Source organism: Chinchilla lanigera, unplaced genomic scaffold, assembly GCF_000276665.1.
Source record: "Chinchilla lanigera isolate Chin_1 unplaced genomic scaffold, ChiLan1.0 scaffold00022, whole genome shotgun sequence".
NCBI classification, from domain to species: domain Eukaryota; kingdom Metazoa; phylum Chordata; class Mammalia; order Rodentia; family Chinchillidae; genus Chinchilla; species Chinchilla lanigera.
The window spans coordinates 948,543-959,722 of record NW_004955423.1 but is presented as its reverse complement, the minus strand read 5'-3'; the positions used below and the strand labels follow the sequence as shown (position 1 = coordinate 959,722).

Below are 11,180 nucleotides of genomic sequence, written 5' to 3'. Positions count from 1 at the left end.
TTTTTTTTTGGTTTTTCTCCAGTACCGGGAACCGAACTCACAACCTTGCGCTTGCCAGGCAGGCGCTTTTGCCGCTGAGCTAAATCCCCAGCCCCAACAAAAGGGTATTTCCTGTTTGCCAAATTTTCTATATTGTGTTACTTCAATAATTTAAAAATATCTGGAAAGCAATCAAATGTAGTAGATATTCATAATCCAGCTTAAATGATCGTGCTTTAAAATAATAATAATAATAACAGTCCTGATGTTCCCCAGCTGGGATCGTTCAGGGCCCCTCCTAGCATGGCTAAGCCTGACAGGTAACCAGCAGCATAGGCATTAGTGATTGGCCAAAAGTTTATCATCAAAAAGAAAAAAATAAATAAACCTCACAATATTAAACATAATATGGTTATTTTGTACCATCTCCCTTGGGAATATGGAAATATTCTGCGAGTAATCGAAAGCTAACTGGCCCCACGCAGCCAGCCTTGAATCCTACCTAGACAGCAGCGAACCCACATACATAAAACACAACAATGCAGCTGGTATCAAGGCAATAGGCTGAGCACGTTTTTGCAAGGCAGTGAGTGCAAAGGGAGTCATGAAGTGGTGAGCACAGACAGGATGGGGCGGGGCAGGGAGCATTCCTCCACTCACTGAGTCAGAGGCTTCAGGGAGGAAATGGAACCTCGGGCTGCTTAAATAAAGGAAGGAGATAAGCATCTCATTTTACTGCTCGCTTGTGTAGAACCTGAATGGAGAAAAGAATAACTAGAACCATGACCCTTCAGTAACGGGCCAACTGCTCTGGTCTGTTACCAAGCCACTTCTCACCCTGCCCCACAGCCCTGCAAGAGTTCCAGCTCCAGCACCCTGTACCTGGATCCCAGGGGTTGGGACTAATGTCAGACCGAAGCTGTGTGTGCCAGGGCAGGCAGTAGAATGAGTCTAAAAACATGCTAACTTGCTAACAAGGTGCCTTGTTCATCTTTGCCTGTTTCCTTAGTTTAATATTCATCATTTCACATTCCTTTTCCCCTAATCCAAACGACAGCAGATCCTTTGCAAGTTGTCATAATCCTTGCCGTCTCCATGGGTGTAGCTCATAAACCCCCTCCCCAGCATCCCATTACTCTCTGTAGATGTGAAGAAATTTGGAAGAAAATCAAAATACTAGTAGTAAATTCTTAAGCTGTGTAGTTGAATAAAACTTTTGGCCAAGAGAAACCGGTTTCAGTTCCCCCTTCAATCTTCTCAAAAGTTACCACCATGGCGTACCCCACATAACTTAACCTCTTCACAAACCACATTGATATTCACATGAAAAAGATCACACTAATTTCCCACACACCTGAACTGGCTGGAATTGCTTCTTTCTTTCCAAAGAATAAAAGGACCCAGGGAACAACCTTCATCCTAGCAGGCTATACCCAGGCCATGGGCAGGAAGTTGTTTTATTTTTAAGGGAGAGGTGGCAGTGATTAGAACATCCAAATGATTTTTGGTGTGTGCGTGAAGATCAGCTTCTAAACTTCGGATCTGCTAAAACAGGGGTCACAGGAGAAGCAACGGTGTATTTGAAAAAGGTAGTAAAAAATCTCTAAGAGAACTGATGTAATAACCTAAACAGTCTTTGTTTTCTTTTGAAAAAGGAAGACCTGGGATCCCTGATGAAGTCAGAAGTCCTCCCACCCATGGCATCTGGTTCACCCCACAGAAAAGAGGTACAAGGGGAGTCTACAGGTGCCAGTTCAGAGCGCTCATAAGTGCTCAGGCAGGTGGTAACACCAGATCTCCTGGAACTGGCTATGTTCCCCTCATCTGACCTCAAGAGCTGGAGAGGCAATACTGACTGATGCATTTCCTTTCCTTTTTTCCCCTATCCCTCCCAGTCTGCGGTCTCTTCAAAGGATATTCAAAGAAAAGAGAGGTTGATGCATCTGCCCAATTGGGAAGTGGTTTTGAATAAACGCTGATGTTCTGACACACACACTTTGCCTGGAAATTGGTTCCTTGTGCTTCCGTGGAACAGAGCTGTGGTCTGTGGAGTTGTTTGCCAGTGGCTCCCAGAATGTGGAAGCCTTCTTTCTCTCAGAATAGCTGACTCTGCTCTTGATTTAAATGTGTCCCCTAAACGTTCACGTGTTGAAAACTTAATCCTCAAATTTAGATTAATGATATTTGAAGATAGAGCCTTTGGGAGGTAATTAGAATAGACGGGTTAGTGAGGGAGGATTTTCATGGTGGCACTAGTGCTTTCACAAGGAGAGGCCTGAGCTGGCTGCTTGGTCTGTCTCACCATGCAATGCCGCCTGCCATGTTGTGACACCACAAGAGGGTCCTCACTACATGCCAGTGCCATGTTCTTGGACTTCCTAGCCTCCAGGCCTGTGAGCTAAATAAACCCTGTTCTTCACGGCTTGCTTACTCTCAGATAGTCAGATGTTCTTCTAGCAACAGAAAACCAACGAAGATATTCCACGTGTGGATGTCTTGAACTCTTGGTATTAGATTAGGATTGATGGTAGGATAAGGCTCAGTGGACAGTCCCCCCCCCCAATTCTTTTTTAGAACAGCAAGAAGGAGGAAGGGGAATGTCTCTTGGACCAGAGATAAAGAAAGAAAAAGAGGGCTATTTAATTAAAAAAAAAAAAAAACTATTGTGTTTTTAAAATTCTATTTGTGATTTATGAGATTGTAGATGGGAAAGACCCTGTTTGATCAATTCAAATACCCTATTAGGATGAGGGCTTTGCTCTTATAAGATTATCATAGTGGAATCTATTTCTTGATGAACCATCATGTAATTCACATTCTGCCCGAAATATATACTTTTTTTGGTGGTGCTAGAGATCAAACTCAGGGCCTTGCACATGCTAGGCAAGCACTCTAGCACTGAGCTACACCATTAGCCCCATCATATACTTTCTTAAAAAAGAAAAAAATATATAATTATCTTCCATATTCAATTCACAAAATGAATAGACTTGTTCAATCTCTGCAAAGTTCCTTTGGAGGACAATTAATAGCTTTGGATTCATTTGCAGAAAGGGAAAAAAAGTCAGGCCAGCTTGACCAAATCCATGAAGGAATCGAAAAGAATCCAAGTGTTCCAGGATTTGTAAAACAGTAAACCTATTTTTAGTGGGATAAGAGATTGGAAGGTGGGAGGATCGGAACCAAGACAGGCTGACCAAGACAGGGCTTCCTTCTCTGGTCTTGTGCCCCTGTCTCTTACTTTGCACCAGAGGCATCAGCCTGGCAAGGCTGGTAAGCATAGCTGTGCTGTGCCTGGCATGGCTGGAGCTGGGGAAGCCTCTCCCCCACTGCCCCATCCCTTGGAGAACTTGAACGGTACCTTTCAGTATGTAGAACCAAAATCCCAAAGTTTTGGTTCTAGTTGGGAGCACTGGTAAGGAAAGGTTTTATCTTATCCTGGCTGATCTGAGAACTTGGTATAGAACCTTGAAGAACCAGCTGAGCACATCTCTAATATTTAAATTGCAAATTTCTGTACTATTCTGGGAACCCTTCCACAAATGACTTCCAGCCCCCAGTGATGGTTATGATCCATCTATAGGCCTTGTGTCCCACAGCCAATTCAAATCCCATGAGCCGTGACTACTGTCCAGCTCTGTGTTAGCTGCTCCCCTAATCTCAGTTATCTTTACTCTGAACCTTTTTATTTTCCACCAAAGAGACTGTAGCAGTCAGTTTTCCATTACTATAACAAATATGTGAAGCAACCATCTCATAACGAGGACAGGCTTATTTGGGATCATAGTTTTAGAGGTTTCAGTCCATGCTTGGTAAACCCCATTGCTTTGGACTGTGTCAAGGTAGCACATCATGACAGAAGTATGTGGTAGAAAAAGCCACTCACTTCATGGCCAGAAAGCAAAAAGAGAGAGGAAGAGCCTGGGGTCGCACAGTTCCCTTCAAGCTCATGCGTGCAGTGACCTAAAAGCCTCCCTGTAGGCCCTACCTCTTAAAGTTTCTGCCACCTCCCAGCAGTGCTAAGCTAGAGACCAAGCCTTTAATACATGGACTTCTGGAGGATGCTTATCCAAATCATAGCAGTGACCACCACATTCCTTGAGCTCTTAACAAATGATGTTTCATGATTCTGTTTCTCAGGGTAAAACAAACACCAGTGTCTCCAAGAGCCTCCTTCTTTATCTCCAATGCTCTTCAAGTAACCATTTCTCAGCTTTTTTAGGCTTCTCTGTGCATCTACCCCTTATACCTTCTCCACTCTTGCCCTCTGCGTTAGTCAGCTTTATTGTTGCTGAGACACAATATCTAATACTCACATTTAAAGGAGAAGAGATTTAATTTGGCTCACAGTTTGGGTGATTCAGTCCAAGACTGGCTGGTCTGGAGGCAAGAACATCATGGTGGGAGGTCATGGCAAGCAAAGCTCTTAGTTCATGGTGGCTGGGAGGCAGACAGTGGATACTGCCAGAGAGGAAGGTGCTAGGGATCACAACAGATCCCAGTGTCATACCTATCCGTGACCCACCCAGACACACCCAGAGGTATGCTCCACCAATCCCCAGGCAGATCTCAAAGCCAATCAAGTTGATGCTCCACTTTAACCATTCTAATCTCTCCCCTGTGCCTCCCCTGACACTGTTCTTTCTGACTTCAGCTACCATCCTTGGCTGGCTCTTTTTTCTTCCTACTACTGGCCACCCCCAGCCCCCTATCCCTACTCCCTTTTATCTTCCCCACAGTGTATGTTCTCTCCTTCCTCTGCTGCCTACCTATCACTCCCACCACATCACTGACTCCTAGGTACCCGGATGGCATCACAGGAGATGGGGAGCAGTCCTCAGTGAGGACAGTTGAGTTGGTTTCTAATGGATTTTACTCAACTCTGACACAATCCATGATTAAGGCCAAAGAATACTGCTTAGAACTGGGTTGCTGCCCTCTTCTTCTGACTAGTCTGGACTTCCTCAGATTCTTCCCCCAATCCTGGTTCCTTAATACTCTGAGTCTTCACTGCTTTTAAAAACAAACGTCTTAATATATGCAAAGGCCACACCCAATAGGCCTTTGTGTTTGAGAAAAAGTCACAGATGCAACCTGGTCTGGTCCCTACTGACCTTTCAGGCTCATGTGGTGCCCTGCTTGTTCTCTGATCTCTTACTACACTGATTGTTTAGTTTCTCAAGCACACTGTGTTCCTTCCTTCTGAGGAGCTTTGATCATGCTGTTCCCCTGCCTGGAACTGCCCCCGCATCTAGTTAACTCCTTTTGTTAGTTATCTCTTCTTATGTAATAAATTACCCCCAAACCTAGCAGTTTAAAATAAAAACTTGTTATCTCACATTTCCTTTGGGGCAGAAATCTGGGATCAGCTTAGCCAGATTGTTCTGGTTTAAGGACTCTCAAGAGTTTACATTTACACTGCCTACCCAGGCTTTAGGGATTTGGAGCTCGAGGATCCCTTTCCAAACACATTCAGGGGCTTCTGGGAGACTTTAGTGCCTCTCAGGCTATTGGTGGGGACCTCAGTTCCTTCCTTGCTGCATGGCCTCTCCATTCCTGCTTAGGTGTCCTCAGGATGTGGAAACAGACTTCTCTCAGAATGCAAGGTGCAGGCTGCAGGGGAGATGACAAAAGAACAGAGGAAAGGAGAGGAGAGGAGAGGAGAGGAGAGGAGAGGAGAGGAGAGGAGAGGAGAGGAGAGCTTCAGTCTTTTTGTAATCTAATCTCAGAAGTAGCAGGCCATACCTGCTGCCATATGCTGTTGGTCACAGAGACCAACACTGGTACCAGCAAGTGGGCACCTCTGGGGCCATCTTGGAGAGCTAGCTTAAATAGAACTTCTTTTCTTTGCTGCATTTTTCTATGACTTTTAAATGAAAAATTGGTCTCCATTAGACTGTATGATTCTTGAGAACTGGTGTCTGTTTTGTGCATGGATTAGTTAGCTTTTGCTGTGGAACATAGCAACTTAAAACTCAGTGGCTGTTCAAAAAAAAGCGCCCATTTATTATTTCTCATGTATCTGTAGGTCAGCTGGAGTTCTCCTGACCTGGAGCAGACTCAGCTGATTTGGCTGGGCTCACTAGTGCATCTGGTATCAGTTATTGGGTTGGCTGGGACTAATGGGTCTAAAATGGCATCTCTGCTGTGTCTGGCAGGTTGCAGACCACTGGCCAGCACAATAAAAGGGGCATACGTCTGTCTGCATTAGCCAACTAGTCTGGGCACGTTCACATGTAGCTACTGGGTTTCAAGAGTAAGAATTGAAAGGTACAAGGCCCCTTGAGGCCAAGATTTGGAAGAAGTATAACATTGCTTCTATCACATTCTGTTGACCTGGACAAGTCACAGGCCAACCCAGATCCAAAAAATGGAGAAATAGGCTGGACCTTGTGTGAGAGGAGTTGCAAGGTCACACTCCAAAGAAGGTCATGCAGCCATTTTTATAAACACACATCACAGTATCTGCAGAGTCTCAAAAGCAAACTCAATAAATAGAGAATTTCTTGAATGAATGAGTTTGAACATTTTAATTTCAGGTATTCTTATTTTGTACCTAGCTTGTCTCCTTTACTGCTAAGCAAACATCTGAAGACAGGAATCTTGTGTTCTTCATGTTTATGACCCCACAACATCTGTTTTTCTTCCAGTACCAGGAATCAAACTCATGACCTTGCACTTGCCAGGCAGGCACTGTGCCACTGAGCTAAATCCCCAGTCCCCTAATTTTATTTAAAAGATTTAGGATATGTCATATACATGTATCAAATACCCAAAATGAATATAAACATTATTTATTATCAATATGGACTATAAATCATAATATTAACAATAATAATGGAAATGGGGAAAGGGATCTAGAGATGGAGGGAAGAAGGTGGGTGGAGATGAGAAGGGGAATAAAAAAGAATCAAGATATGCTATGTACATGTACTGTCTTTCATAGCTGAATGAAATTTTCCTGTATTGCAAACATGTACTAATAAAATAAAAAAGAAACAAGTACAAAAATAATTTTAATTAATTTAAATTTACACAACCACACATGACTAGTAGCTATGGTATTGGACAATACAACCCTAGGGTCTCTGAGTGCAGCTTCTTATTGGAGGGAGGAGAGGTTTTCCTGCAGGCGGAGGTGGCTAGGTGGGGAGGAAGGCAACGTGAGGAACCCACAGAACTATCTGCTCGTGAGTACTGATTCACTTAGCAAGCTTTCCACGAGGACAACTCATTTAACAATGTCCAGATTCCTGGCCTGAGATTCTTTCCAGATCCCTGCCTTCCAGTCCCCACATTCCTCAGGAGGCCATCACGAATGCCAGTGTGCATGCATGCACACATACGTGACAAGAAAGAAAAGAAAATACAAGTGGAGAAGAGAGGATGAAAAAATCAGACAACTTTTACAGATCTGATTTCCTTGTAACTTTGAAAATAAATAGGTAGGCTTTATCTGGTAACTCAAAGGACATACAGCTTTGAGTCCCTTCTATCAGGAATTTTTATCCATTTATTTATTTATCAAATACTTTAATATTCCTACTGCACATACATTTAGCTACTGTGACAAGAATTCTGAGGCCATAAAGTATGACTTCAGTCATACTTTTATTATAGGACTCAACTCAATAAGCAGCAAGTTATTCCTTTAAATATCTGTCTTTAAGGGGTGGGACTCTGGTCTCTGGAACAATGTGGCCAGCACACAGTAAGAGCTCAACAGACGCATCTTCCCTAGAGGACACTTTCTGGTACAGTGTGTGCTTATTCGCTATTCCCTGAAGGAAATAAAGCCACAGATGTGTGACACCAGGCTAGATCCATGCTCCCCGGAGTCCAGCCGTCCATCTCCAACATGGACACAAGCTTCAATATCCCTAAGGAATCTGAAGCAACCTGCTCTGAGATTAGCCTTCACGAATTCATCAAACCCCTCCTTGCCTTAGTTATATTTTCAGCCTCTACTGTCTGAAGGGATAAAAATTCTCCCAGGGTACTAATAATAATCACAAACAGGACTTCTAGCAAACCAATATTTGATTAAGACTTACATGCTAATCTAAATCTTAAAAAGATTCTAATAGTCTTATCCATGACTTTCAGTTTTACAAACTCGCCAACTTCATTGTTTGACTTATACCTTCCCAGAACCAAAAGTTCTTAAGGAAAGTCTTTTTTGAATATGAAAGTGAATTACTCTGTTTATCACCTCTACATAGTCTTTTCTGAGTGCTTTTCATAAGGTTCAGTGCCAAAAACTATACAAAATGCTCATTCCTGTGTAATCTTTTTTTTTTTTTTTTCCTTTGTTTCCGGTACCGGGAATCAAACTCACGACCTTGCACTTGCCGGGCAGGCGCTGTGCCGCTGAGCTAAATCCCCAGCCCCAATGCTCATTCCTTTATTAGTTTACTTGCAGCCTTTCCCCCCAAATGTTTATATCACATGTCTGGTATGTGCAAGACCCTGCGATTGTGCACCGACCAAGATGGCATAAAAGTCCAAAGCAGCAGAGCCTCCTGTTCTTTCTGCACTGCTCAGCTTCTGGAGGAAACATAATGTGCAACAGGTCGTCACCCCTGTGTTTACCTCCTCTTTTCTCCTTGTTCGGTTTTGAACTGCAGATGAACTCTTTGTGTTACTTTTTTTAATAAACAAAAACTGTCTTCTTTCTCTGGATAGGTTGTAAGTTCTTTGGAAAGCTGAGAGAAGCAAACTATCATCTTTGAGATTTTCACCTAATCCTGTGCAGTAGGCAGGGCCACTTGAAAGGCAAGAAGCAGGTTCCGGACCGATTAACTGGCTGCCCAAGATCACTCAGCTGGTGCGTGACGGGGCTGGGATTCCCAGCAGAGGCGCACGGTTCTAAAGTTGCTGGAGCTGCCACCTCATCAACCTGCCTCTTGAATGCCAGAGCTGGTGGCTCACACTTATTTGAATACCCCAGAGAGTGGAGCTCAGAGCTGGCCCACAGCAGTCAAAACTATTTATGGACTTGACTTGATTTAAATAAAGGCAGATGGTTTGGCTGATCAGGCAGTTAACCTGACAGCACTTATTCCTCACATTCTGGACAGATGGCAGCTCTTTAGGAGAAACATAAAGGCCAGGGAGTCATGAATCATTATCTCATCCTCTCTCCACCCACTGAGATAAAAGCTACAGGCTTGGCCTTGACTATGTACTTTTTAGATTTCTGTTAGAACGAACAGCAAACGTTAATGAATTTGGGTAGAATTTAACCAATCTGTAACTATTTATGGTGACAGGGAGAAAGGATGGCATCTTCCAATCCTGCCAAGTTTCCTTCAGACCAAGTGTCTTTGTCCAGAGGGAGAACAACTGTTCTACCTTCAGCAGAGAGGCTGACAGGCTTCCGGATGCTGAGAGAGACCTGTCCGGGCCGGCACAAGTTTGAAGGGCAGGAAGCAGAAACTGCAAGGCCTCATGAAGAATCAAGAGTTAGATTTCCTGTTTTACATCTTTTTATTTTTTTGCAGTGCTAGGGATCTTGAACCCGGGGTCTCACATGTGCTAGGCAAGTACTCTGCCATGGACTTACATTCCCAGCTTTTTCCTGTGTTTTAAAATCCATGGCTAGCCAGGGATATAGCTCAGTGGCACAAGTGACTGCCTGGCAAGTAAAATCAATGGCTATTTAAATCCTCCTTAAGTAGTAAAAAATGATTACAAAAATAGAACTTTTGTATTTTTCTAATCTTGAACCATACATATTTATTCCCTATTAAAAAGAATTTTTAAAAATCTGCATATTCTCACATGCACAAATTGAACTAGCAGAGAATTGATTTAATACCATTGCTCTCAAATCAGCAAAACTGGGAACCAATTTTGACTCTTAATTTTTTTTTTTTTTTTTTTTTTTTTTTGGTATGGGCAGTTGAACTCAGGACCTTGCACTTGCCAGGCAAGCACTTGTGCTGCTGAGCTATATCGCCAGCCCTCTTAATTTTGTTATAAAAACGCAAATTTATCTTGCTTAAAACCCTTAAAAGCTCAATGCCTACAGAATAAATTTCAACTCATTAGTTTGTCCTAGGAGATAAGGGTGATCTAACTCCTGCCTTGGTATAGGTTTCTCCCCAAAGCAGACTCAAAACATAAGGGCTTGGGTGCAACTAGAGCAAGATTACTTGTAGGTAATCCCAGAGCACATAGTGAAGACATGAAAGACTTGAGAGAGGAATGCCAGTCCAGGGCACTTTCTGAGCTGGTGACCATCCTGGGAAACTCAGGTTCAATCTGCCATGGTTCCTCTGTGAGACTGCGTAGAACATATCTTACAAGTATGTAAGGGCCAGGAAGCTGAGAGGTTTGTCCATCAGCTCTATTCTTTACTGGTCACAGTTCAGTCTGGGCATTAGCCCTCTGCCCTTCTAGTCTGCCTCACATAAAGGCTGAACGTGCTGTCACAGCCAGAGATGTACTCAGGGAGGGAAGAGCCGGTGCTGGAGATGGGAAGCTGGAGAGGAGCTGGGTGGATCACAAAAATGGCCGCATTTTTCGCATCTCTTTCCATCAACAGGTGGTATCTATTTCTTCTCCTCTTGAATCTGGGCTGGCTTTTTGATGAATAGAACACAGAAGTTGCAAGGTTTTAGGAGCTCTTGGTTAGGACTTAAGAAACCTTACAGAAGCAAGCTGCCACTGTATAAATAAGTCTAGGCTGGGAGACCCCATGGAACAGATACGACTCATCCCAGCGGAGCACATCTAGGTTAGCTCCAACCTCCCAACTGACCACAGGCCCAGAAGACCAGTCCAGACTAGAAGGATAATCCAGCTAAGCCCTGCCTAGCTTGCTTATGATCAAGAGCTAAAGAAATTGTTTTGAATCACTAACTTTTGAGATGTCCTACTGCTACAGCTAATTGATAGAGCATTTGTGGAAGATGTCCACCAAAACAGCAGGTAAGCTCTAGAGTAGGCTGAGGGATACTAATAGCACCTACCACACTATCAGAGTCTATTACTGCATAACAAGTCATTCTAAAATACAGTGGCTTAAACAACAACCATCTTTATTCTTTTTTTTTTAATTTTAAAGATAAAAGGAGGGAAACATTAACAGACATACAACAATTTACAACATCACAAGCACAGTACAGACAATACAGAGTTACAAACAAAGTGGTAGGGAATTAACAATGGTGGTTGTATTACATATTGATATCTTC

The 11,180-nt window shown here is 43.2% G+C and overlaps 1 long non-coding RNA gene across 2 annotated transcripts in view; it reads left to right on the top strand.

Annotated features, from left to right (window-relative positions):
- The window catches only part of LOC106148536, a 4,085-nt gene extending 2,113 nt beyond the window's left edge, over positions 1-1,972 (top strand). For both annotated transcript variants that reach the window (XR_001234079.1, XR_001234080.1), the window contains exon 2: positions 1,635-1,972. This is a non-coding gene — a long non-coding RNA (uncharacterized LOC106148536). The remainder of the gene's footprint in view (positions 1-1,634) is intronic.
- Positions 1,973-11,180: the final 9,208 nt, after the last annotated feature.